At 51.5% G+C, this 27,344-nt stretch overlaps 1 protein-coding gene across 2 annotated transcripts in view; it reads right to left on the bottom strand.

Moving 5' to 3' along the window:
- Positions 1-27,344, bottom strand: part of SMPD3 (sphingomyelin phosphodiesterase 3) — an 89,857-nt gene that overhangs the window by 14,913 nt on the left and 47,600 nt on the right. Inside the window, exon 2 of one of the 2 annotated variants that reach the window (XM_003936328.4) lies at positions 14,121-14,179. The exons of the other annotated variant lie outside the window; for it this stretch is intronic. The gene's annotated coding sequence lies outside the window, so the exon portion shown is untranslated. The remainder of the gene's footprint in view (positions 1-14,120; positions 14,180-27,344) is intronic. 2 annotated transcript variants of the gene reach the window in all.

The following is a 27,344-nucleotide window of genomic DNA, read 5'->3' as shown; positions in this document are numbered from 1 at the left end:
GATCCCTCAGCCATTAGTGGGGAGGCCGGCCCCTCCGTTAGGCCTGTGGGTCTCTACAGCCCCCTCCCCTGGACGTCTGCCTCTTACTTGTGTCCCGTCCCTGCCTGCCATTCCCCATCCCTCTGCCCCTTGCCTTGCTCACCCTTTCTAAGACTCAACTTAGAAATTCCCTCCTTTGAGCCGGGTGCGATGGCTCACGCCTGTAATCCTAGTACTTTGGGAGGCTGAGCCGGGTGGATCACCTGAGGTCAGGAGTTCAAGACCAGCCTGACCAATATGGTGAAACCCCGTCTTTAAAAGAAAAAATAAAGAAATTCCCTCCTTTGGAGACCTTTGGACCCCTTGCCCCTGTGGCTTAGGTGTCTCCCACCCCTCTCGAGAGTGGCCCGGTCTCTGCAGTTCTATAACACAAATGCTATGGGATATGGCCACCTACCCAGCAGACCGCTGGCTTCTGGAAAGAAGAGTCTGCACAGGGGGAGCCGAGAGGCCCAGGCTTGCACTGGCGGGGATGCAGGAGCTGGGGATGAGGGGAGGTTCACCTGGATGCCTCCAGGCAGAGAGAAGGCAGCTGTTTTCCCGCCAACCTGAGGCGTGCAGAGGGGGTTTTCTTTCTGTGGGGCATGTCAGCAGCCCCAGGGCAAGCCTGCAGCCACCATCTCTGGGCCTTAGTGTCTAAAGGTGAACTTGAGCTGGGGCTCTGTCTGGTTTTGATGAGCAGCTTCACAAGGCTGTCAGTCTCCTCAGGGGAAATGCCTTTGAAGCCAACACTGGAAGGGTACAGTTCGGAACAGCACGTGTCTATGCAGACCACAGCCAGGCAACCCGGAGCCTTGGGAAACCAGCTTTGCTCTGGGCCTCAGTGAAATCTGGGACATGTGCATCTCACTCTGTGGCCAGTGCTCGTGGCTCCGTGCTCAACGGGGCTGGTGGGTGTCTAGGTCCACCCCCGCCTGCCATCTGGCTTGGGAGACTCCAGGATGTACTCCCTCATTCTTTCTTTAAAGTCCCAGCAATTGCTGCGAGATGAATCAAACCTGCAGAGGGAGCGACAGCCCACTCACTCTCCCTCCCAGGCTAGAGGGTTCCCCTCAGCAAACCTGCAGCCCTTACTGTGTAGAGCCAGCTGCCTTCACACTGGCTGGACTGACATCCACAGGAGGCGACACGGAGCCATCCACCAGGGACCTATCTCTGTGGTCCAGCTGCAGCCGGAGGGAGAGCTTGCAGGTCTTGTACCGGTGGGGACAATAGGGGTGGGACAGAATCTCCCAAGGCTCTCTAGGCACCAGTAGTCCCTGCAGTTGGCACTAAGGTCTCAGGGTAGGAATCCAGGCCAGATTCCTGGGGCCACCTGGACATCGCCCCAGTGTCATGGAGCAGGCCAGTTCCCGAGTCTCCCTAATCTCTGTGGCCTGAGGTCACCAGCCTAGCCTGGCCAGCACCATCCTCACCTGAGGTCCCACCTCACCCCAACGCTGTCCTGCTGCCCTCAGCCTCAGCCACAGCCCCACACCCACTGCCGGTGTGCAGAGGGTCCTTCGAGACACAGCTGATTCTCTCTCTCTCCCCTTGGTGGTCTCATTGTCTTGGGGGACAAAGTCCAGTCTCCCAATCTCTGTCTAGGAGCCCTTTGTGCTTCTCGTCCCACCAGCTCTTCCCTCACTCACTCACACCCTGGGCTCCACCAGCAGGAAGGACCTCTGGCACCTCAGATGCGTCCCTGCCACCTAACCGTGGGGCCTTTGCACCTGCCAGGCTCTCTGCCTGGCACTCCTTCCCCCTCGTCTCCTATCAGCTTCTCACCCTCAGGGCTGAGCTCTCTCTCCTTCTCTAGGCTGAGCTGCTTAATACTGGGGCCTCCCAACAGCTGTGGGCTCTCAGGACCTGTGTCTGTCTGTGGCTGACTTCAGGGTATGGCCCCTGTGTTTGGGAAGAGAAAAAGCAAATGAAGACGTGACCAACTGAAGAATGAGTGGCCCTTGCTGCCTCAAGCTGACAGAGGCTGGGAGGTGGGGTGAGCAGGGCTGTCTAGCACTGGAGCTCAGTCGCCGTGCGGGGAGTCAGGCTTGGTCTATGGGCAGTGTGTGGGCTGCGCAGGCCAAGCCCTGGCGTGAGGATGCTTTTGGAGAAGGATTTGGGAGGAGAAGATCTATCCTGTCCTCCTAGTAGAACTGGCTGGTATTGCGCAGCGTGGCCTTATGGGTCAGAGGCAGGCGCAGGCTCACTTCAAAGAGTTCCTAAAGCAGGCGTCCCAAAACTTTTTACACAGGGGGCCAGTTCACTGTCCCTCAGGCCGTTGGAGGACCGCCACATACTGTGCTCCTCTCACTGACCACCAATGAAAGAGGTGCCCCTTCCTGAAGTGCGGCGGGGGGCCGGATAAATGGCTTCAGGGGGCCGCATGCGGCCCATGGGCCGTAGTTTGGGGACACCTGTCCTAAAGGAATTCTACAAACCTGCTCTCCTGTGTGGCTCGTCCCTGACACTGGCCCATCAGGGTTGGGATCTCCTATTGGCTGGGATGGGGCTATGGAGGGTGTAGAGGAGACAGACTCTCTCCTCAGCTGCCCTGGCCCCCACCTTACTCCTGCTGTGACCCCAGAAACCCTCTGGGCAAGCTCCCCACAGCCCTGCCTGCAATGGCAGTGAGTGGCCAGGCCTGAGCTTTACGCTTCTCCTGGGCTGGCCAGATTAATGCCTTTGGTCCTTCCTCAGGCATCGATGGGATTTGAGGTGCTGGCAGCCAGTGGGCAGGAGTGGCCCCACATTGTTCCTCTAGGAAGTGGCAGACCCAAGCACACCAGCCCTCCCCACTGCCCTCCCAGGCCCTTCCCAGTGACTCCAGGTCCCCCTGTCCACAGCCTTCCAGCTGCTGCCCCTACCCTGCTCCTGCATGTGGCCCCTGCCTCTGCACAGAAGCCTCTGGCGCAGGAGACACAAAAGGGATTGCCACCCATGGAGCTGGTTTCTAAGGCTCTGTGGTTAATTATTTTGTCTCGGGGAAATGAAAGGAGGGTAAACAAGCAACAACACATTAATTAGTCTGATCTACACTTTCCTGTGAAAGAGGAGAACTAGAGTTAAACATTAGAGGCTGGCACTTTTCAGAGAATCCCTGGGTCCTCAGGGAGGTGGCCAGGGCAGGACATGCTCCCTGGCCTGGGCCTGCCTCGTGGAGGTGTTCAGCCGCACGGGGGCCTGCCCCCTTTCTGTTGCCTGTGCTCCTTTGGCCTAGTGGGGCACTGAGTGGGCCCAGCTCAGGCTCCATCTCCAGGTGGGGGACCCCATGCCCTAGCTCTCTGCTTCCATGTCCCTGGACTGGCAAATATGCTAAGCAGAGTCTACCGTGGGCCCCTCTGAGGGAACTGGCAGGACCCGCAAAGGCCTTGTAGGCTGAGTTTTTGCAGCTCAACCCTCAGACCGCATTGTTCTCCCAGGGCTACTTATTTTGAAGTCCACAGTCATCCATGGGTTTGCCACCTTTGCAAATCCTGGTGTGTGGCTTCTGAGGTTGCCCAGAATGATATCCCCTGACACCATGTTCTCTAGAGCTTAGTTGGAATCCTGATGCCTCCAGGTGGTTATGCGTACTGGCAGGCCCCATGGTCACTCCTGAGCCCTGGGGTCAGTGTGGGAGGCCACATGGTACCCCAAGACAGGGCTCCTGGGAGTCAGCCCCAACCTAGAATTGGAGACTTTAGACCTGCCCTTGGCCCACTGCTCAGCTTGGGCTTAGGTCTCAGGGTGACCTGAGTGTAACCCTGCACTGATCAGGACTTCCTACCTCCCAGGATGATCATGAGGACAGAAAGGGACCAGGATGGTGACCTGGCCAGGTCCTGCTTCCTTCCTTACCTGCCATGCCCCTCCTGGGGGGACCTCCCAACTCGCTCCTCCCCTGAGGGTGGCCCCTCTGTGCTCTGTTTGCTCTCCCCAGCCCGTGGTCCTGGGCATGGTTCTGGGGGTCACTGGAGCCCAATCACGGAACCTCACGGACCCTGGCTGACCCAAAGCACCTTCAGGAGCCTCAGAGACATCAGCCACACTGCTTAGGCTGGAGCTGCTGGCCTTCACTAGCTTGTTGCTATTCCCTGCAGCAGGGATTGGACTGGGCCTGACTGTGACAAGGGGACTGGGCTACTGGGCTGCAGGGAGCAGAGAGCTCCGTGGTTCACAGGTTGACCCAAGTGGGAGGGGAACTTGCCCTGGGAGTTTGGGGTCCCAGACAACCCCAAGTCCAGATAAAAGGGAAGAAGTGAATAAGTCCCGGGCAGGACCCAGGAGGCCACAGCCCCAGCCACTCCTGGCAGGTGTGGCATTGACAGCAGTCAGCGCCACACTGCAGCTGCTCCTGACTGATGATCTGCAGTCAACCTGCAGCCCTGAGACCCCTGTGGCTGACATGTGGCCTGAGGCATCACAGCACAGACAGTGGGAGATTATGGCTGCTCAGAGGCCTGTGCTGAGCCAGAGCCCCTCTCCCTAGACACCGGCCTGAGGGCTCAGGGGGCAGCTGATCTGCCATCACCAGGGGAGGGTGACTCCAGGATAAGGCCTGACCAGGCTGGTCCCATCTGGACAAGCCATGGTGACCAGGACCTCTGCTACTGGATGTCAGATACCACCGGCACCAAGACAGCCATCCCACTCCCCAGCTCCCTAGTGACAGACCTGCAGGCATAATGGCACACAGGCCCTGCCAGTACAGTGGCGCAGAGGATCTTAGGTGGATCCTGGCTTTGAATTTGAATTTCTCTGGTGGTGGGAAAGTGAACAGCCAGGCCAGTTCTGCTGGTAAGACAAGCCCTGGCCCCTATGAGGAAGTCTACACCATTTTCTAGGGATCGCTCAGCCTGGGGGTGCTTCTGGAAAGTTGAGGAAGTTTGGGAATTGCCCCCACTTGGTGCTAGGATAAGGCTTGTCTGTCTTCCACTGCCCTTTCCTTTGGCCCGTGTGCCTGCTGCGACCACTCTTCCTGGCAGCAGGGCTGGGAGTCCCAGAGCAGAGAGGCCTCCTCTGAGTCCCTGTTGTGTCCACAAGCTCATGGCTAAACAGGAGCTGGGCCAAGCCCCCAGTTTCCACAGGAAAAGCCACGTGGATCACTCCAATCCAATTACCCGAGGTGCCTGCATCCGCCTGCGGCACTGGGCTCAGGCTGGGCCATTTCTGCCTGGATGCCTGCTGCCGAGGAGTTGGCATGGCAACATGAGCTCTGAGCTGCTGAAACTTAAGTCAACTCATGGCTGGGAGGACAGAAAGAAACGGATGCCTTTCTGAGTGATGCAGGTCAGACATAGCCACGCTAATTCCTGAAAGCCACATCCCAGGCAGAATTGGGGTCTGGAGTCCGGCAAGAACATGTGCGCTGTGGCAGCGACTACCACAGACACAGATGTGTCAGGTAAACACCTGTTTATCCACCTAGATCCGAAGCACCTGGCTGCTTCTCACTGAAGTCCTCCCTGACCTGCACACCCACCGTCTATCACTCTAATCAGGCACAAGTCTGTTTGCACGTCCTGGTTGGAGCTCCAAGTCTCGACACCACCCCAAGCCCGAGGCCCACCCTGCTCCACTCCTTGGGAAGGGCAGTGAGCCAGCCAGGCACTCAGCACCAGCCCTCCTGACCTGGAAGGTCACACAACCCATCTAGACCACCCTAATGTCTCTCTGGACCTCTTACTGAGCCCTTTAGGAAAGAGGCCTGCATTTTGTTTGAGATCGAAGACCAGGAACCTGAAGCTTCTGGAACCTTCTCTAAGAATGAATTCAATTCAGAGGAAAACAGACCTTAGGGCTGGAAGGAAAAAGACCAAGTCCTAGGGGCATCTTTGAGCTCGGATCTCCCTGCACCCAAAGCCAGCACAACCCTCGGACTTTCCAGTTAATGATTCAGCAGTTCCCCTTTTCCTGTTCTTTTCCCTTTGAGTTGGTTTCTGGCATTTGCCACTAAAGGGATCCTGTCTCAGATACACCAGCTACGTGATCTTTCTAAAATGCGATTCTATCAGCAAACCTCCTGTGGCTCCCCCTTGGCATCCCACTGGGCAAAGTGGAGGCTCCCCTGAGTCCTGGGAGGCCCTGCAGGACCTGGTGCCTCTGGCCTGTGCCTTATCAGCATCCCTCGGGAGACTGCAGCAGAGCAGACGCTGGGAGCGCAAACTCTGATGTTGGATGTGCAGGGCCAGGTGGTCCTGCTGGATATTGGACAGGCTGCTCAGCTGACTGTGCCTTAGTTTCCTCACATGTTAGACCTGGGTAATAATGGCCTCTTCGCGTAGTTGCAGATGGTACATGTGTAGCGCTGAGTGTGGTACCTGCCTCATCTCTAGGATGATTAGTTTTATCATTTTGCTATCACTGTTAATTCCCTTGCTGCAAAGGCCCAAAGATACAGTCAGAGCCTTCCAAGTCTTCTCGTGAGGCTGGTTTGCCTTAGAAAGAAGGTTTTCTGCTCTCCCAGGTGAGTGGCAAGGACAGTGCAGGGGACATCAGGGCCTCCGTCTGCTCACAGGGCATGATCAGAGCCGTCTGTTGTGGGCTGCTTGTGCAAGCCCCAATCAGAGGCCTCTGCAGAAGCCAGGTGCAGGCAAAGGGGCCACACAATTTTCAAAAAGAAACTTTCCACAGGAGGTGTTACTGCACCATGTGATTTCTGACAACAGGAACAGGCTGTGAGCAGCTCTGGGGCACTCCTTCAACCAGTTAGCCTGGGCATTTCCCTGGCGAAGTCAGAAAGCCTAGATGAAGCCAACTTGGGTGTGACTGAAAAGCAAATCTCAAGCCAGGTGGGTGGTGCATGCCATAGGGGTGCAAGAGCCAACATGATGACTCAAAGAGCAGCACCCCTGGGTCCAGGCCCTTGTGCCACAGTGACATGGGCAGTTGCCCTGAGGGCACGGGCCCCATCCTAGGGGGACAGTTGAGTTTGAAGACCTGGCCATCTACTCTCTACCACCTGCCACTCCAAAGTCATCTATTGGTGACTACAAAGGGTACCAGCAAGGAGATGGCTTGATGGAGGCTGGCACCTAGACCCACGTCTGAGCCACACCAGGCAGCACCTCCTCCCATTCCTGTGTTCCCTGTGTTACATTCACAAACCCACCTGTGACTAGACCTATCTGCCAGAGTCTACAAACAAGGGCAGAAGCCTGCGGGGCTCCCGCCAGTCCTATGCCCTCATGGAGGCTGAGCCTAAGACAGAGAGGAGGCTAGGGGCAAAGGCTCCCTTCAGGATGAAGATGGGGAACCTCCTCCACCTGGGGCAGCTCCAGGGCAGAACTGGAGCAGTCCCGAGTCAGGAGGCCACAGGCCACGCTGAGCATATAGCCATGCAGGGCCTCCAACCTCAAGTGCTCGGGACCTGCCTGGGTGCTGAGGCCTGTGCCTAGGCTGGGCCTTGCCAGTCACCACAGCAAGGGATCCTGGAACACCAAAGCAAGTGTTCACATCACCTGCTCCCAGCTGGCCAGTGCCACTTCCACCCTCAGGAAGCCCTCTGGCCTTCACAGGAAGGAGACCACGGCCTTGCTTCTCCCAGGTTCTGCTGTTGAGGCTTCTGTCTCAGCCAAGTCCCTGCTTCCCCGATACAAAGGCTGATGTTAATAGTTCATGAGCCGAACAAGGCTTGGAACATCCTTTACTTAAGAGGGGATGACAGCATACTTTCTGTGGGAGTAGAATTTTAAACACAAGTCCACACAAATGCTAGGATTTAGGCAGACCCTGTGTCGGCTGCATTTCAAGTACAGCATTTCCTTCTGGAATGGATTGGCCGACTGCATGATGTGGAGGCATTTCCAGGCACCAGAGAACACAGATTAAGACGACAAACCTTCCTAAAACAGAACAGACGGGCTAACATTCTTTGGAAGGGAATCATTTCATATTCAGCCTAAAGTTTTCTATGCAAAGAACATTTAACAAACTGAGTCCTAGAGGAGAATTTATGCAGAGCTTAAAAAGCAAGTGAGTGAGAAGGAGTAAATAAAATCAGGTGTCAGCATCTCACTCTCCCTGCGGCCCTAGGCAGCTGGGCTTCAGGGCTGGGCTTTCTGGACTGAGGCAAGTCATCACTCACTGCTGAGGGTTGAGGCTCCATCCTAGGCCCTTTTGGCGACCTCTAACCCCAGGCCACACACTGCTCTACACACAGTACCATGAAAGGCCCTCCTTCTGCACTCGGCACTATGAAAGTCCTTGGCAACAAGAGAACCAACCAGAACACCCTTCCCATTGAGAGAATAACCCAGCCCAGGCCCAACCAAGGGCTGCTTGCCTGGTGAAGCCTCTGACCTGCCTGTGAGGCCAGGCCTGTACAGTGCCTCCAGATTATATACCTGGGAAGAATATGCGGGTCTACTGGAGTCCATTGCTTAGGGTGATGGGACTTAAGAGTTTTATTTGCTTGAGAGTGTGAATTAGGCATGGGCGTGGTGGTTCACACCTGTAGTCCCAGCACTTTAGGAGGTAGAGGCAGGCAGATCATTAGGTCAGGAGTTCGAGACCAGCCTGGCCAATGTGGTGAAACCCCGTCTCTACTAAAAATACAAAAATTAGCTGGGCATGGTGGTGCTTGCCTGTAGTCCCAGCTACTCAGGAGGCTGAGGCAGAAGAATCACTTGAACCTGGTAGGTGGAGGTTGCAGTGAGCCAAGATCAAGCCACCGCTCTCCAGCCTGGGCGACAGAGCAAGATTCTTTCTCAAAAAAAAAAAAAAAAAAAAAAGAGTGTAAATTAGTCACTTGTCCACATGCAATATGGGTGGGGAGGCATCCTTCTAGGTGCTGCCATCAAGCTGGACTTCCTTAGCTCCAAGATAACTGGGGCTTCTGGGTTCTAATTCACCCCTACCCCTCTGCTAGTGGTAACCCTGTTTACACCTGCTCTTAGCTGTTAAATCCTGCACATCTGAAAGGGGAGACCAGAGCTGTTTTTCCTTTAATTCACCTGGGTTTCCAAGTCCAGGACAGGAATCTTGCCTCACTTCCTCTGGCACCTGGAGTGCTTGGAACCCACTTTCCCGCAAAGAGGTAGGACTGCACTTCCTGGTCCCCTGTGGTTGGGTGGGATCATGTGATGAGTGCTGACCAATGAGCTGTGAGGGAAAGTGGTATCAGGCATTGCTGCACTTAAGTACTTAAACAGTAGATGTGGGACCTTCTAGAGCTCTCTCCCTCTGCCACACTGACCTGCAGTGTTGGAGATGGTGGTTGCTCCTTCAGCCTTGGTCCAGGGTGAAGAGACACAGTCCAGGGCCCCAGCTAACCCACATGTAGTGTGGCAAGAAGAAAACCTTTGATTATAACCCACGCATGACCTATCTCATCCTGACCAACAGAGGACAGCTTCTGATTGGCTGTGTAATTAGTCCACTTACTTGATGCTACAAACAAGCCTCATTATGGACAGCCCACAGTTTCCCAAGAATACAGTCAGATCTACCTTCTGATCCAATCCAACTCTTCCTGCTCTCAAGGATAATGAGGCAATAATGATGTTCCTTTGTCTTGAATCCAGGCCAGGCGGAAGTCTCACTCCTCAACCCCTCAATATGCCCTAAAAAAGTCCATTCCTGCCTCTCTAAGTTCCTCTAGCAGCATGAAGCATCAGGGGAGCTGAGTCTTAATCTTTTAATTTGTAGTGGAAACTGCTTCTCCTCAGAGAAGCGGTTGCTTTGGTGACACAGGTAGCACAGTAAATCCATAGACGTGGAGAAGTAAATCCACCAGAAACCTCTGCCAGGGGTCAGTGTATGGGTTGGTCCCAGGGGCCAAGTGAGCCCTGCAGGGAAGTGGCAGGCAGCACCGGGGGTGCTTTGAGGTAGGTGCAGATAAAGTCAGAGCCCAGAAGCCTGGCGTGGCGAGACACTGCTAGGTCTGGCTGGTTAACAGTGCACCCAGGGCTGGCAGGAGTAGGGATGGGCAGCAGCTGTTAATCAGGGAGGCTGGGCCACTGGGTGAGTCAGATGCAGCACAGTGGCTGCTCAGGGTATTTCACAGCAAGGGCCTAGGGTTTCTGGCAGCAGAGACTTTGCCTCTTTGATGTGTATAGTTGAGGGTGGGGTGTCCCCTAGAGAGGGTGTGGAGATAGGAAGGTGATGGGCATTGGGTGGAGCAAGCCGTGAGCAAGGGAGAAACAGGTGTGGTGGTGGGGCAAAAAGGGAACTGAGAGTAGTCACAGGGAGGTGGACCCTTCGGGAGTCCTGCCTTGCCAGGGCCATGCCTTTGAGGACCTTAATGACTACTAGGTCACTGATTGCAGACAAGGAGGGGTCCTCTGGGTGGGGCAGCTAGGGAACATGCACCTGAGGGGAGGATCCTTTGCATTCACTTAGTTTGCCCCAAGTTAGGTTTTTGTTTTTGTTTTGTTTTTTGAGATGGAGTTTCGCTCTGTCACCCAGGCTGGAGTGCAATGGTGCAATCTCTGCTCACTGCAACCTCCGCCTTCTGGGCTCAAGCGATTCTCCTGCCTCAGCCTCCTAAGTTTAACTGGGATTACAGGCACGCACTGCCACGGCCAGCTAATTTTTTTGTATTTTTAGTAGAGATGGGGTTTCACCATGTTGGCCAGGCTGGTCTCAAACTCCTGACCTCAGGTGATCCACCCACCTCAGCCTCCCAAACTGCTGGGATTGTAGGCTTGAGCCACCATGACCGGCCAGGTTTGTTTCACTTAAATGCTTAGCCTGTCCAGATAGCATTGCACCTCCACCGCACAGAGCAAGCTGGCTCACGTCATCCCTTCTGCTTAGAGCATGCATGCTGCATCTGTGTCCTGCACTTCAGGAGGGATGAGTGGCCCTCTGGCTGGTTGGGGGTCTGGGTGTTGACCCACCTGAGGCTGCCCACCCTCCCCCAGTGCACCACAAGAAAAAAGGAAGACAGGGTGTCTCATTGGACTTTCTTGCTAAAGTTTTGGAAAGAAAATGTCCAGAACAAAGGTCTGCACCTCTGAGAAAACAGTCCATGCAGTTTCAACCAGATCGGCCTTAGGAAATAGGCCCAACTGGAGGTGAAAGCAGCTCATCCCTCGTCTGTTCTCCACTTGCTGCCCCTTGGTCCTGGCACTGTCCTCTTGCTCCCCGCTCCATGGGACTGCTCCTTCTCAGAGCCCTTGGATGAGTCCTCGGAGTTCCTCCCCTGTCCATTCCTTAGGGGCTGGACTTTCCCTTGCCTCTTCCCTCCCTTTCTTGGCTGATTCCTTGAGGGTCACCTGTTTCCAGAGCCCAGGTATCTCCTGATCTCTGACCACATGTGTTTGATTGACACCTCTAAATCTTCCCTCTAGAAGTTCATTACTCCTCTTCCTGCCCCCCTTCCCCACATACAGCTCTGTCTCCTGAGTAGTCCTGGGCCTTGGACCTCCTCCATACCTTGTCTCTTCTTCCCAGACCATAATTCTGCCCCCCAGCCCCCTGGATCCATTCCCACAGCCATGTCCCAGTTCAGGGCTTGCCCTCTCCAACCTAGACACTGCCACACATTCCACCTGGTCTCTCTCCCCTGGCCCACCTGGCAACTGGTGGGATCTTCCTAAACTACACATCAGACCACATTGCTTCCTGTGGCCCTTCAGTAGCGCCTGCTGACTCCAGGAGGTTGCCCAGGCACCTGGGCAGGGAAGGGCAGGCTGTACCCAGTGTCTTGATTGCTCTGTCTCCTCTTGTTCCTGGAGCTCCAAGGGCCCTGACATGAGAAGTCCCCCACTCTGCCCTCCCAGGCCTCCACACTTCTGTTTGGGCTGTTCCCTGATGACCCTCATCTGTGTGAAGGAATGTGGACTCAGCAGAGGAGCTCAGGGTTCAAGAGTCACAGAGAAGATCGCTCCTTGAAAATTCAGCCAGCCCACTCATGGCTCCAGGGATAACTAGAGGACCTTAGGTTCAGGGCAAACAGGCCCTTTCTCTCTGACAGCTGAGTGTTTCTGTGCATGTATTGCACAAGCTTGCAGTCTGCATACTAAAAAGTTAGGTAACCAGCCTGATAGATCTGACAGCTTCAGATCTATCAAGCTAGAAACAGAACTGAGAGACAGGAGGCTCAAGCTATGTCAGCAAATTCATCCTTCAAAGCAGAAGGAGGGATGGCCTTGTGTGTGTGGATCTGTGGGCTGTCTCTGCAGGACCAGGGACCCTGCCCATGTGGAACCCTAGGGTTAGGGGGTAAGGTGCTCCCCCACCCATCCCAACTTCCAGTCCCAGGGAATGAGCGTTCTATTTTCTAACTCAAAGGCCAGACTAGGAGACCAAAGCCTATGCCCCCAACTCCCCCTGTAAGCACTCAGAATTTTATTCCATCACCTGACCCTAGCTGTGTGTAGAGTAGGTAGATAATAGGAACTCCTGCCAACCGAGGACAAGTGGCAGCCCTGCGCCCTGCTGACCTGGAGCTGCAGCCAGAATGGGCTCATCTGAGGCCACCTGCTTGGGACCTCAAACTCATTCCCTCCCTCCCTTCCTTTCTCTTTCCTAGCTGAAGTGGGGACAAAGCTATGAGCCAGGCCATGGCAAAGACAAGAGGGAGACTGGAAATGAGCATCAGAAAGGTAGGAGTATCGCTTTTTGGCCTTTTGGCTAAGATCAAGTGTAGAAGAGCAGGAGTAACGAAGCTCCTCTTGGGGACATCAGAGAAGACAGCGCCTAGCACACACCTCACAGAATGTGCTTTTCACACTGGGGGTGCATCTACACTGCACAACTACCCCAAATAGGTACAGCTGGCCCCACTTACAGATAAGGAAACAGAGACTCAGAGAGGTAAATGGCAGTCCCTGAGAGGTGCAGACAAGTCACCTGACTCCAATTTCCTTTTTCTCTCTACTTTTCTTGCCAAGGCTGAATATAAGTGATATGCAAACATATCCAAAAATACGTAAATGAACACCATCCAGAGCCACCCTTACTTCCAGGACAAGTCCCTGGGGAAAAGTAACATTCTCTACACTGTCCCTCTTGTCCTTCCCCCTCGATTCCCACAAAACAAGACCTTTGCCTCTTCTTTCAGTCTCCTGCAGGTAACATTTGTCACCTGCCCCCACTGAGCCCTTGGTGAAAACCCCAGTGGTCTCCTGCCTCCCTCCCTGTGAGCTGCTGGTCTCATCTATTTCCCCTTTTGTGCTTCCATCCAGTAACCACCACCTTGGATCCCCAAATCTTCCTGCCCCCAGCCTGGTGACCACACTGACAACCCTGAAAACACTTCCTTTGCCAATATTTGGGAAAGAGTGGGTTCTTAACAATGGTCTTGTTCTGGCTCCTAGACTGAGGTTTCTGACGGTCGGGAGTCACTAAGTTTCCACTTTTATTCCTGAGACTGTCCCAGTAGTCTGAATTACTTCTTTGGGATGGATTCAAGAGTAGAATTAGTAAACTTTAAAACTTCTGATACATACTGCCGAACTACTTTCTACCAAGGTTCTGTCAATTTACTGATTGAGAGTACGTGTTTTGCAACATCCTCACAAACTCTGGGTTTTAACATTAAAAAACGTGTTTTTAGCACTTTGGGAGGCCAAGACGGGCAAACCACTTGAACCCAGGAGTTGGAGACCAGCTAAGGCAACATGGCAAAACCCAGTCTCTGCAAAAAATACAAAAATTAGCCAGATGTGTCCGTGTGTAATTGTAGTCCCAGCTACTCAGCAGGTTGAGGCGAGAACGCTTGAGCCCAGGAGGTAGAGGTAGCAGTGAGCTGAGATCGCACCACTGCACTCCAGTCCCAGAGACAGTAAGACGGGTCTCAAAAAAAAAATGTTTTTGATAGTTTAGTGGAACAGTATTTGGTTACATTTTTCAGGGTACTTAACTTGTATTCCTTTACTTTTATGAAGTGCTGCTTCAAATCTTTTTCCCATATATTGAAGGAGTTAGTATTTTCTCCATAGATTGGATATATTGCACTCCACTTGAGGTCAGGATGGAACCCAGATGGCCAGCTCCAGATTGCTAACCCCAGAACTGTGGTTTTCAAACATTTTAACAAGCAGGAGAGCCTTTTCTTAATCTCACAGAGTATCTCTATGAAAACACTAAGAAGTAGCCCATGAGGAAAGGCTTGGAGCACCCCCTTACCCACCCCCACCCCACCCCTCTGGTTCCAGAAGCCTTGGTTTTACCTGAGGAGGAGCCACTGGGACTTTGCTGTCCTTGTCTCTGAAAAGCTGTCACCACAGACCTGAAAGGAGATGGGCAGTTCACAGAGGTGCCTGGAACAATCTTGGGAACTCACCCAACAGCCACCAAGCAGCCCAGAACAAAGTACAAAGCCAGGTACAAAGACCAAGAGGCTCCACCTTTGGCCAGAGGCACTGCCACACCCTCCACGTTGCCAGGGTGAGGATGTGTGTCTGGCGGTTCCAGGGGACGAAGTGCAGCCGCAGTGGATGGGGCCCGAGGTTTGTGTGAGGATTTTCAGGGAGGAGGGTTGCCAAGAGGGGAGGACTTTGAGGATGGGATGGATGATCCCTCCATGTGGACACTGGGACCCAGGCCGGGCTCAGGGGGTGCGAGGTGAAGGTGGAGGGTGGGGAAAAAGTGAATTCAAAAGCTGCAGCCCCAGGGCCCAGGTTTAATCTGATGGGAGAACCAGAATAATCAGAGCTTTAGGAGCTTTGTGCTATCTTGCTTCTCTAAGATACCTGAGGGTAGGAGAGAGCTGAACTCAGGCCAGGGAAGAGGGACAGTGGCCACTGGGATGGGGTGGATGAGGGGACAAAGAGCAACATTGAGAGGAACCAGAGGGATCTGGTGGCAGATAAGGGGGAGGGTAGGCAGGCCAGTGAAAGGGAGGCTCAGCAGGATACCTCGTGAACCCAAGGGGGTCTTCAGAGGGAACAGCTGGGAGGGAACTCATGTGACCCTAGGCCTTTGGAGACTATGTCACTGGCTCCCCGCACCCCTTGCTGATCAAGGTGAGGGATCCTGGCACTATGCTTTGGGGACGCTGCCCTCCACACTTGGGACCTGGTCCCAGTTTGTAGTCCCCGCCCTTGCCCGCAAGTCCTGCCTCTGGCCTCAGCCCGGGCCTCCTCCTACCAACCTGCCAAATCCTTGGCTCCAGGGCCCGCCCCCCCCACCCCCACACCGTCTCAGGCCCAGTCTCTGCTTTCAAGTTCAGCATTCCCTGCCAAATGCCCAGCGCAGCCACAGCTGTCCTTGTTCGCTCCACCTTAAGCCAGTCCCATGGCCCAGCCCCAAACCCTCTTACCACCCCTTCATCCGGAGTATGATGACCCATCACTCTTCATAGCCCATCCCTTATGTACACTTACTATGCAAATCACCCAAACTAAGTGTTTCAGAAGAATATGAAAGGCGAGGCCCAGTCCATTCTCTGTCCCCTAGCCGAAGATGTTGCAGCCGTGCTGGCGGGAGTGTCTCCTCCACGGCAAACAATTGGCTCCCTTCTGACTACGAGTTTGCAAAGTTTTGGGCTCCAGTGAGACCCAATTCTGGTCTAGGCCATTGATCTTGGGCAAGTCATTTAGCCTCTGAGCCTCAGAGGCTCCCTCCTCTGTAACACTAGGGGCCACTACGAGATCTTGGATGGCCATGGCCAGTACGAAATGAGCACCGGCACTGGAGGTTGCCAGATCAGAGTGGTAAGAAGGAAGCCAGAGCCCTGCAGGTCCACGCTCTGCACGTGGTGACCTGGGTTCCCCAGGAACCCTTATGTCCACATGGATACCCTGGCTTTTGCCCTCTGAGCTAAGTACCTGGCAAGCACCCCTTCCCAGCCTGGGGAGTCCAGCCTGCCAGGAAGCAGAGGGTGACCTGCTGTCCTGGCCTGTCCTCTGTCCTTGGGACTCCTGCCACTTCACCCACAGTTGGCTGACAACCTGCATGCACCTCTGTCCTTCACCCTCTTGCTGGGCTGACCTGACCCAGACCGCAGGCACTCAAGCATCTGGCATTGGACATAAAGGAGGCAGGATACTCCTGAGCCATTTGGGCCTGTGTGACTCCCAGTCCTCACTGCCATCTCTGTAAGTGGGGAGGAGCTCACCTCTCATCCCTCAGTGAGAAATTTGTCAAGAAGGATCTTTGGCCTCCAACATTTCCCAAACTGTCCCCCACCAGCTGCACAGCTGCACGCCCCACTCCCCACCCTCCACCTCCACTCCCATGCCCCATCAACTCTTCTGAAAAATCTCTGCATGGTTTTTTTTTGGTTATTTTTTTTCCACAATAGAATTAAATGACAAGAACTGGCTATTTAGGAAGGGGTTCCTGAGGGGAGATAGAATCTCAACAACCTTGAAATTATAGGCCCTTGTCTTTTCTCAAAAGAAAAGAGAAACATGTCAGATCATTGATATTCTGAACCAGGCCTTGTTTTGAAATATGGTCTTCCCCTATCCTTTCACAAACCACAGACTTTTTCCCTCTTTGAAAATAAGATCACATCAAGTCAGGGATTAGAAATGGAAAAAGTTCAGTCAGAGCCTCCCTCTGCCAGCTACCCATCTCAATATACTCCCAGGCTAGCAGAATCCGCTCCTGCTCCAACCCTGCTCAGCATCATCATTCAAAACGCACCGGTAGGAAAGGGTGAAACAGAAGAACCTTTCATCCCCGGCTGAGCGGGGCCTGCAGTGCTGCTCTCCTGGTTCCGGCAGCTGGCTTGTGCCTGGGCCGAGTCAGGCCTCTGGCTTAAATAGGCAGTGGGAGCAGAGCAGGGAGGGCCTGGGGGGCGGGTGTGGAAAGTGGGCCATTTACCCAGCACAGCAAGGCAGTGTCCTCGGAGCCAAAAGTGGTCGAAAGCACGCACCCGCCTGCCTGCCTGCCTGTCTACCAGGAGGCCTCAAGCCCACAGGCCCCAGACCGCAGACTGGCACCTGGGGTGACCCCTGATGGACGTGCAGCACCAAGGGAGACTACGTCCCTGGATGCACTGAACTTGGTCAGGTTCTTGGATACCTCCAACTCTCCTGTGTAGCAGAACCAGCTGTGGAGATGGACGGACCTGTTCCCCAGGGCCTCTCTCCAAGCCTTGGTTTCTGCCTTCTTAAAATGAGGATAACACTGACTTCACAGGTCCAGAAATAATGTTTGTAAAGGGCCTGGCACCTAGGAGGTTGATTTATTTACCCACATGGTGATACTGGGGCCAGGTACCTTCGATGAGGCTTGAGCCTACAGGTTTAGTAATGTACCCAAAGCGGCACAGCCTTCCATCTGTCAGTGTCAGACTACATGCAGACCTGGGACCTCGCAGCTCCATTCTACTGTTGAAGTTTAGGGTGAGTGAAGGTGAAGAGCAGCTGCTCACATTGGGAAAAAATCTTGACTGAACCCTAGTGGAAGAGTTACCTTTAAGCCCTCAGTGTTACAGGAAAGGGGTCCAGGGCGAATCCACAGAGTAAAATGAAAGCAAGTTCATTAGCGAAGAAACAAAAGAATGGCTACTTCATAAACAGAGCAGCCCTGAGGGTGCTGGTTGGCTAGTTTTATGGTTATTTCTTGATCATGTCCTAAATGAGGGGTGGATTATTTATGAGTTTCCCAGGAAAGGGGTGGGCAATCCCTGAAACTGAAGGTTCCTCTCCTTTTTAGACCATATAAAACCAAGAGTGACTTCTGGAACATTGCCCTGGCATTTGTAAACCTTCATGGCACTGGTGGGAGTATCTTTTGGAGTGCTAATACATTATAATTAGCATATAATGAACAGTGAGGACAACCAGAGGTCGTTTTGGTCACCATCTTGCTTTTGGCAGGTTTTGACTAGCTTCTTTACTGCATCCTGTTTTATCGGCCAGAGTCTTTGTGACCTGTATCTTGTGCTGACCTCCTATCTCATCCTATGACTAAGAATGTCTAACCTAGGCTGGATGTGATGGCTGACATCTGTAATTCCAGCACTTTGGGAGGCTGAGGCAGGCAGATCTCTTGAGCTTAGGAGTTTGAGGCCAGCCTGAGCAACATGGTGAAACCCTGTTTCTAAAAACTATACACACACTAGCTGAGTGTGGTGGCTTGTAGTCCCAGCTGCTTGGGAGGCTGAAGTGGGAAGACCGCTTGAGCCCAGGAGGTTGAGGCTGCAGTGAGCTGTGATGGCACCACTGCACTCCAGCCTGGGTGACAAAGTGAGACCCTATGTCAAAATAAACAAAGATTAAGAATGCCTAACCTTCTGGGAATGCAGCCTAGCACATCTCAGTCTCATTTTAACCAGCATCTTTTCAAGATGGAGTTGCTCTTGTTCAAACACCTCTGACACAAATACCAAGGCAAGGGAGGGTGGCATGGTTAGACAGTTATGGTCAGGCAGCCTGTCTGCATTTAGGTGAGACTCTGGGGGAGTCAAAAAAAAAAAAAAAAGAAAAAGAAAAAGAAAAGAAAAAAAGAAAGAAAGAAAAAGGAAACATGGAACAGGAATTTATTCAGCGGTCTCCTGGTCCAGGTAACTGTATGGCTAGTAAAGTTGCTCACTTTACTAGCAGGTGGGTGAATGGGTGAAGGCAGGGTTTGTGGTGTTTCATGACATTTGCACTTCCGTCCAGACGGAAGTGGGATATTCAGACCCAGAACTCAGAGTTGAGGTCTGGATTGGAGCCAGTTTGAGAATTATTAGAGTGTAGGTGGACTCTTGAGAGTGACTACATTTGTCAGATCACTTATTCTTTCTTTCTTCAATTGGTCCGTTCTAATTCTAATTTCTTGTTATGTAAGATAGCTTTTGTCTTTTACATTTTTGTAAAAGTCAGATATTCTCCTTTGCTTTAAAAAAGTATAATTGTGCACAACTTTCCCCTAATTTTTACTTGACTTTGTTTTCCCATACTTGTAGAGAACAAGTCTTATTTAGGCGCATAAGTGATGTGATTAGAATCCATTTGTGCAGTTAGAATTCCACATTTTTTTTTAAGGCTCATTTTGTCTTCAATGTTTGTGATGTCAGTTCTCTTGTCATTCTTACCCAATTTCAGAAGAATATATCTCCCTTCATTTCAGCTTGTTGGATAATTTATAATTCAAAATTTAAACTAGCAAATGCTTATTTCTTTTTCTCAGAGTTGCACTTGAAAGGCACAGTGTGTTTTCTTTAGTTCTAGGCGGAGCTGTTTTTTCATTTCTGGAAGCTTTTCTTATAGTATTTCTTTTCTGATGTCTCCTTTATGTGTTCCTCCATTCATCTCTCTCTTCCAAGCCTACTTTAGGGCTGTCATACCATTTTCCATTTTCCAAATCATTTATTTGGTACTCTGTTTTCTTAGTCTACATTTTTGGCTTCAAGCCTTACCTTATCTTCAACATCACTAATTTCTTTGTTCTATTTGTTTCTGTTATGCCAATTACTACTTCCAGTTGTTTTCCAAATGTTTTATAATTTTCACCATGGAATTATGGCTAGTTTTTTTCTGATCTGTTTCTGTTAGCATTTTATTGTTGTCATTTATTACTTTCAGAGTAGTTATTATCCAATTCATCTTATTTGTTCCTTCAGATTCCACCATTTAAAAAACAAATTAATTGATATTTATTGGGTGCCTACTTCGTGCAGACACTGCTGCTCATTATTTAGCACTTGTAGCCGTCTGCTTTCCTTCTAACTTTAGTACTGCAGGACTCAGAATTCTTTAGTCACAGCTGCTTTAGGCAGGTTCTGATTAACTAATTCATTTATCTTGTTCCCCGAAAGACTTATGATAACTTAAACTGTATCCTATGGACAATATGAGACTTCTTGGTTTGTTTAAATAGGGAATTAGAGCTATGGGAAAACAGAAAAAACAAGAGGCAACCAAGCAGAGCTAGAGACAGAGAGAGAGTGTGAGCGAGGTGAAGTCTCATTCCAATGGTAGCCTCAGGTGGGCACACAGACGTGTTTTATGACTGAGGTTTGTCCTATTGATTTTTTTTGGTGATATTGAATGACCCTTTGTTTTAACTTCTTATTTGAATAGCTGTAGTGTAAAAGAGGCCCCGTGGCCTCCCTTGGCTAGCCCCCGCCCCCTCCCGCCCCCCCGTGGGAAATGCTTACATATATCTTTCCCAAGGGGGCTGGAATTGGGGACAAAAAAAAAAGAGGCAGAATGATAGGTGATAGTGTGGGCTGGGAGCACGTAAAACAGTGTAACAGTGACCCCCAACCTCATGGCTCACCTTCCAAAAGTCTGTATTGATTGAACAACTCATTAGCTATATATTTCCTGTGCACAGAATCAGAGATTTTCCCTGTGTTGGGTGGCAACTGTACTCTGGTTGAGAGGAAGGCTTCTCAGGGGCTCTCTGTTCCCACAGAACTCCAGAGTGGCCTCATTTCACACTTCTCGGGAACCAGCTTTTCGAGTGACAGATTGATTGCTGTATGGGTGGTTACCAAAAAAGATTCTATTTTATTAGCTGTTTGTCTTGCAAAGTGAAGTAGTTTTTTTAAAAAAAAAAAAAAAAAAAACTTAATCAAAATGTCATCATCTCCAGGGTTTAGAATGTACCCTCTGGCTTCAAGGGAAGATCTCAGTCCCACAGTGAGTCCCATAGTTGTCATGTCCCAGTTTACCTCAAGCCCTTGAGCGACAAGAAGCCTGAGTCAAGGCAGGTGAGCTCAGGCCTGTGGCTGCCCTAGTCTGGACCCACTCAGGGGCTGACCCTGAGGGGCCAGCAGAGCACCAAGGGGACAACTCTAAATTTCATCCCGGTGCCTAAACTGCCTTAAAAAAATACATCAAGGGAAAAGTAACATCTAGACATTCTTAGACATGAGAGACCATGTATATATAGGTAATGTTGCTTTTCTGTTTGAGAAGGATATAGAAAACATTCCACTTTTTTTTTTTTTTAATTAAAAATGAGGAAATATGTTAAACAATGAAAAATACCTTGGTTTCCTATTGTGGCAGTTAAAGAGAGAAAAACAGACTGAAAGTGGTTGCGTGAAGGCAGGGAGCAGAGTCCTGTCTCATGGGTGCCTCAGCTCAGTGTGGCTGGCCTGGGTAGCCCAGCCCTGCCCTTCCAGCCTCAGCGGGCACAGCCCCTAGTTGTCCACTCTGTCCTCGGCCCCTCCTTCAGCGGCAAGTGTCCTGTCCAGAATCAAGGCCAATTATTCCCAGTTCCTGAGTCTGTTTCTAGTCCCTGTTCCCCTTCTTTCCCTGGATGTCACCTCCACCAGGGCCTCCTCCTTCTTGACTGCATTGAGCTGCTTCCCTCCTAATTGGGCTGAAGCCTGTGATCCTCCCACCAGCAGCTCGGAGCTCACTCCGCCCTTGTCCAGCATCTCCAGATCTCCCTCTACCCCTAGGATCGATCTTTCTACCTGGCCTGGCTTGAGGGCCCCTAGTGACCAGGCCCTGCCCTCCCTAGCCTCATTGCTGCCCTCCCTCTCTCCCACTGATTTGATCTGATGGCCCCGACCTCTAGTTTTCATTGTTCCTAGAACATACCATGCTCTTTCATGCCTCCATGCCTTTGCACATGCTGTCTCTGGTGTCTGAAACACCCCAGGTGGTCCACTTGACACCCATCCTCTAAGGCTCAGCTCTAAATCTTTGAACCCCCTCCCCTCAGTCTTACACCCCCGGGCTTTGTACTGGCAGCCTAGAGCTCCCTGAGCTCCAAGCACAGGGCCCAGTCCCTGATAGAGGCATTCCCGGAACCTTAGTCTAATCAATAAAGTGATTTCTAGCCAGGTGGGCATGTCCATCACCAAAAGGTTCGATTTCCTTTGAACACACCAGGGGGCACAGCAGGAGCTGTGAGAAACTGCTCCCCATGGTTTGAATTAGTGCTTCAATCTCAGTGAGGCTACTTTGTCATAAAACAAAACAAACAAAACAAAACGAAAACACAACATGGAGACTTCACAATGAAAAGTGTGTGAACTCACGTGTGTGTTGTTAGTGCCTATAGCTTACTGGAATCATCATCCTCATCAACATGATTATATAAAAACTGTTTGGGGCACCCACTGTGTGCCAGGCACTGTGTTCAGAGCATTCAGTGCACAACGTCTTGTTTATCCCATAAGCAGCCTGGGGAGGGTAGGTGTTATTGATCCCGCACTTAGAGATGAGAACTGAGGCTTGGAGAGGCATAAGTGACTTGCTCAGTCACACAGCTAGAGGGTGGCACAGATTCTGTGGGCAAGACTTATCTACGGCCCCATCCTGGTTAGCATTTTGACTGGTAGGGCTCCCTACTACACAGGAGGCAACCACAGGTAAGGGAGGAAACTCCCAGGGGTTGGGAAGTCTTGCTAGCGACTACTCTCCCCTCTTACCTGCACCCCTGCTCTGTCCCAGAGGGATTCAAGGTGGATGCTGCCATGATTTGTTCTTAACATTTGAGTATGAATTCATCCATCAACTGTTGTCCTGGATGTCTGAATGGTCAGAGAGCCCGTGAAGATTGGGAGGTATAAACCCAGCAGGAACCAGGTAGAGTTCTGCTGTGGGGCCGAGGGGCAATGGGGTACACCCTAGTCAAGCCCATTGTCTCTCCCTGGTGTCCTTTGGCTTTGTGCCCTCTCCATTTGTTCTCCAGACAGAAGCCAGAATGATCTTTCTAGATACATACTTGGGCACCCTCCCAGCTAACTCTTTCATGGTCCCCAGGATAAAATCCATGCCCCATGCATGTCTGCCTCCTCTCCTGTTGCACTTCTTGCCAAGCTTGTCCTCTGAACTCTCCTCCTTCCTCCTTGGTCCCACTCTTTCTCCAGAAGAGCCTTTCCCAGCCTGGAATTCCACACCTCACCTAGTTAGTGCCTCATCTTCTTGCCTTTTGGGGGGGTCTCTTTCTCCAGGAAGGCTTCCCCCCTCCCCTGGTGACAGTGCTTCATCTTAGGGCCTCCTACAGGGAGCCCCCATTGCTCCTGGCACCACCCCAGAGGTGGCCTCTAGAGGTCTGGGACCTGGGTCACCTGTCAAACAGGCAGGCAAGGCCAGAGGATGACAACCACAGGGAGGAATATCACCCAAAGGCAGCCTTCCAGAGGGAGATGCAGAATCTGGTCAGGGAGGGAGGGAGTCCAAGAGGTAGATGGGCCTCTGGAATGTGCTGGGGCTGTGGCCACCTGGACCCCTACTGGAGCTGCAGCTGTGGATGTTGTTCTCAGAGAAAACAGGCGGAGGAAAAAAGGGGGTCAAGGACAGAAGCTTGGGGCTCATCCCATTTTTGGCTTGGTGAGGATAGAAGAGCCAAAAAGAGCACTTGGGAAAGGAAGAAGATCACAGAAAAGGTGGTTAAAATATAGCACTGTTTTTATTTAGTTCTCAAATAATCTTACTTTTTTCTTTTTCACTTAGAATAACTGGAAAAGAAGGGCCCTACGTGGCAGTCCCTGGGATGAGAAAACCATGTGTCAGAAAGCTGGTGCCGAATCCCTCATGCTATTTTTACCTTCCTGACACTACCTCTTTGGGCCCCGAGGAGTTATCCTGGCCTGAGATGGCCGAGCCGGAGTCTTCCAGGCTGATGTGGCCAACCTTCACCTTGTTCTCCAGAAACCACCAAAAACCTGGCTATTCACTTCTCTTGACCAGAAATAAATGCATCAGACAAGTGTTCTCAAGTAATCTTGAGGGATGTGAACACAAAATTATCCTATAAATTGCTTTTGTTTCCTTTCCTCAGTTCAAAGTTGGTTTTTGGTTTGCATTAGTTACATTAAAATTGGACAGTAATTCATGTTCTTAAAATAAAATCTTCATGTTCCCAAGTTTAGAAAGAAAAGCCATCTAGGAATGAGAAAAATGTGGACCTATGTGAAATGCCATTCCATTAGCCACAGAATCTTTTATGGGCCATGGTGGGAGCACCCGTCAGGCAGGATTTGTGGCAGAGCACACCGAAGTGGAGTGTGTCTGTGGTCGCTTTTCATTCTATTCCCTGCTCCAAGTCAAGGAAGCCTTTGACAATGTGGCCAGGAGCTCTGGGGGTTCACTAACCTCTAATTACATTTCTTTTTTTAAATAGTGATAAACAGTCCCTCTGTTGATTCAAACATTTTAAAACACTGAGCCTGTAGTTGTTGGCTCTGAACAAAGAGAGCAAATCTTCCCGTCCTCCTCAGGCCCGCCCAGTCTCTGCCCACACCTCTGGGTTTTCATATGCTCATTCAAATGCTGAAGCCAGAAAATGTCCCTCTGGGTGGGGTTGAGGGAGGTTACTTCAGGATTCAAAATCAGAACTAGCTAGGCTGTGCAGTGAGGCCCCATTTTCTCCGCTTGGGGACTTCTGGCTTTTCCTATTAATTGGCTCCTACTCTGGGTTAAAGGTGAAGGTGAAGCCACCATCCTACCCCCACTGCCCATGGTCTAGTGCCCCATAGCATGTCCACTCGCCACTGTGCTTCATTTATAAATGTCAGCCCCTGGTCCCACAGGCCTTGGATGTAAAGAGAACAACTCTGCTGTCCCCATGCCCCCCAGTACATCTGCTGCCTGGAATGGAGGGAAGTAGGGACCCCTTCTAGGCCTGTAGGGTCCCCTTCAAGAGCCAAGTGTCATCTATCCCATCTTGTGGACACCCACAAAGAAGAAGCCTTGAGGCCTAGGCTGCCTAGAGGCAGCTGATACAATGTAGGGGCGGCTGGGTGGGGAGGAAGTATGAACAGTGGTCAGGAACCCATTGGCTGTTCTTCCTGGATTACTTGGAACCCAGTCAGATGCTGCTTGCCTGGACTGCCATGTTGCCTTGCCCTCATCATTTGGAAAACTGCACCAGGGGCCAGGTAAGGACATTGCTTCCATAGTGACCATGTCCAGGGAGGAGCCCCTTGTTATAAACACAGTGCATCACCGACATCTACAATAAACCCAAAGCCCTGCCTTATCTCAGGACTAAGGCCAAGTTGGCCTGGGCCCAGCTTGTCTTTATAGCCTCATACCTCCCCACTCTACTCCATAGCAGGGCAGCTACTATTGTAGTCACCGTTTTACAGATAAGGAAACTGAGGCCGAGAGGGGTAAAGCATGCTACCAAGATCATGGTGGAGGAGCTGTGATTTGAACCCAGGTCTGCCTGACTCTAAAACCAGCATTCTTCTCAATCTAGCCTGCCACAGAGACTCGTCCCACTTCCTGCCTCTGGCAAGTGGCCTCTAGAAGGTACCACCCTCAAATACATGTTGGGGGTGATATGGTCCTAGGTAAGGGTCAGGGACTTTGTGGAAGTGCTGGAAGCTGTGATGCTTCTCGAGTCTAGCCCAGCTCTGCTAGGGTGTCCCCCTGACCTTGCCAGCATGATCCATTTGGGCTGTAATTTTAAACGATAATTACGGATTAGCTTGGTGACCATCAGGCCCTTCTGCTACATCCCAGGAAATGGACCTAACCCTGTTACAGGGCAAATCAGATATAATCAGCTCCTAATTCAATATTGTAGTTCTAAGTCACATTTATCAAGGGACAGAAGCTGGCCCATGGGTTAGACTACAGTAGTGGTTGTTAGATTAGACTCAGACAAGAATCCTCAACTTGTACTTTCTGACAGTTTTCTAAAAATTAAGTGGAAGAGATGAACTTTTTTAGTACCATATGCTACAGCTACACAGACTCGTATGTTCCACACACAGATGGGGGCATCTTTCAGACTGGCCATGTGTCCCTGCAGCCTTGATCTGCCGTGGTTGTGCCTCTCAAGCCCCAACAAAGGTGCCTAACACCTGGAACATTGCTCTGTTCAAAACCAAACCTGGACAATCAGCCAGTGTGCAGGGCTACCCATACCAGCCCCTTCTGTGTCTGAGGAGTGTAACCGAGTTCAGGCACACAGCAACTTCTGGCCAGCTCTGAGTGAGCAAGGATTTCTCTTCTAAATGGTGGTTTGCAGGATCACAAAGACCAAATAATAATCAGATTATTGGATGCTTGTGATTGGATCTGTTACTTTTGCACTGGATTGAACTTCTTTCTCCTGGCCACTACCCCTTGCCTTCAGAGTACTGCCAGTGCTACTCACAGTGCCACCAGTGAGGTGCTGGGCCTCAGAGCTCAGACAGTGAAACAGAAGTACAGAGTCTTGAATGAATCACCTAGGCTAGCATGAGAGAGTGGCAGAACTGGGACTTTAGCTCCGTTTTGTGATGCCCCAAAGCCTGGACACTTTCCACAGCATCCCTGGGTCTCACCTTTTTTCTGCCTTAGTCCACCTGAGGGAAACACAGTGGCTAAGGGGAGGGGCATGCCATATCCTGTTGGAGGGAGCACTTCAACATGTAGCTGACACATTTGGACCTGACGTTGCTGGCCGTGGGGGCATTCTGAGCCAATTCCTTAGGTTTTTGTTGCCCAGCTCAGATGCCCAGCAGGGAGTAGAAAATGCAAAAACTTGAGTTTGGGCAGTTGGGGCTGGAAGCAGAATTGGGGGTGATAGGGGTATAGGAGGGAGCAGGGGTTGTGGGGTAAGTGGGATGTTACAGGGAACGAATTTGAAGATAGGGCCCTGTCTTTGGAACATGCTTTAGAGTCAGGGTGGAGGTGGGAAATGACATCTGTCCCAGAATCTCCCTGAATCCTGACCTCACCTAAAAGGTAATTGTCTGAGATCCCCACACTAGTAGCTGGGTGCCAGAAACTTCAGCTTCTTTGCAAGGGGAAGTCTCAGGGCAGTGTGCTGGCCAGGACAGGAGAATTTCATAGGTACACGGTAGGCTGCCATACCAGGTTTTCTGGAAGCCTTCTTAAAGCACCCAGGACCATATAAATACCTTCCTCGCAATCTTTAGAAACCCGGCAAGGCAAACATGCCAAATGGCTAAGAGAATGGCAGCTTCCAGTTTATCCTCACTTGTCATGGTTTTATGTTCAGTTCTCCTTCCCAACTGCCAGCCCAGATGACCAACAGCGACCCCAGGCCCACACCAGACAATTCTCTGCAAACTTCAAGATGTGGTAGCCATAGAAAGGCAACAAAGTTCTACAGAATCCTACCCAGCCTTCCTTAGCAGGACCTCCCTGCAAGCTCTGACTCTCTTTCACCTACGCAATGGCTGGCTAGTGACCTTCCTCTGAGTCACGTCTCTCTCCCTTTTAGACCGTCATTTCCCTGGCTCTTCCTACAATTAATAAGTTCTAATTCTTAGAATACATTTCTGAATCCATTATACTTGTAGTGATTCTGCCTCCCTGATTGAACCCTGAGTGATACAGTACCCCACCTCTGCAGGCCTCCATTTCTCTCCTCTATAACATGAACATGGTATGTGACACACAGCCCCAGAAAGGGGGCTGCATCTGGGTGCTGAGGGCCAGGAGGCAGGGATTGATTCTGTGTGCACATTTGTCATAATCTGAGGATAAGCAATAGGCCAGAGTCATGACTCAGTGTGGCTTTTCATCTTGCACAAGCTGTAGGAGTCCCACAGAGCAGGGCCCACATGAGGTCAGTGGGCACAT

Source organism: Saimiri boliviensis, chromosome 1 (genome assembly GCF_048565385.1).
Source record: "Saimiri boliviensis isolate mSaiBol1 chromosome 1, mSaiBol1.pri, whole genome shotgun sequence".
Classification (NCBI taxonomy): Eukaryota; Metazoa; Chordata; class Mammalia; order Primates; family Cebidae; genus Saimiri; species Saimiri boliviensis.
This window is presented reverse-complemented; position numbering and strand designations above follow the sequence as displayed.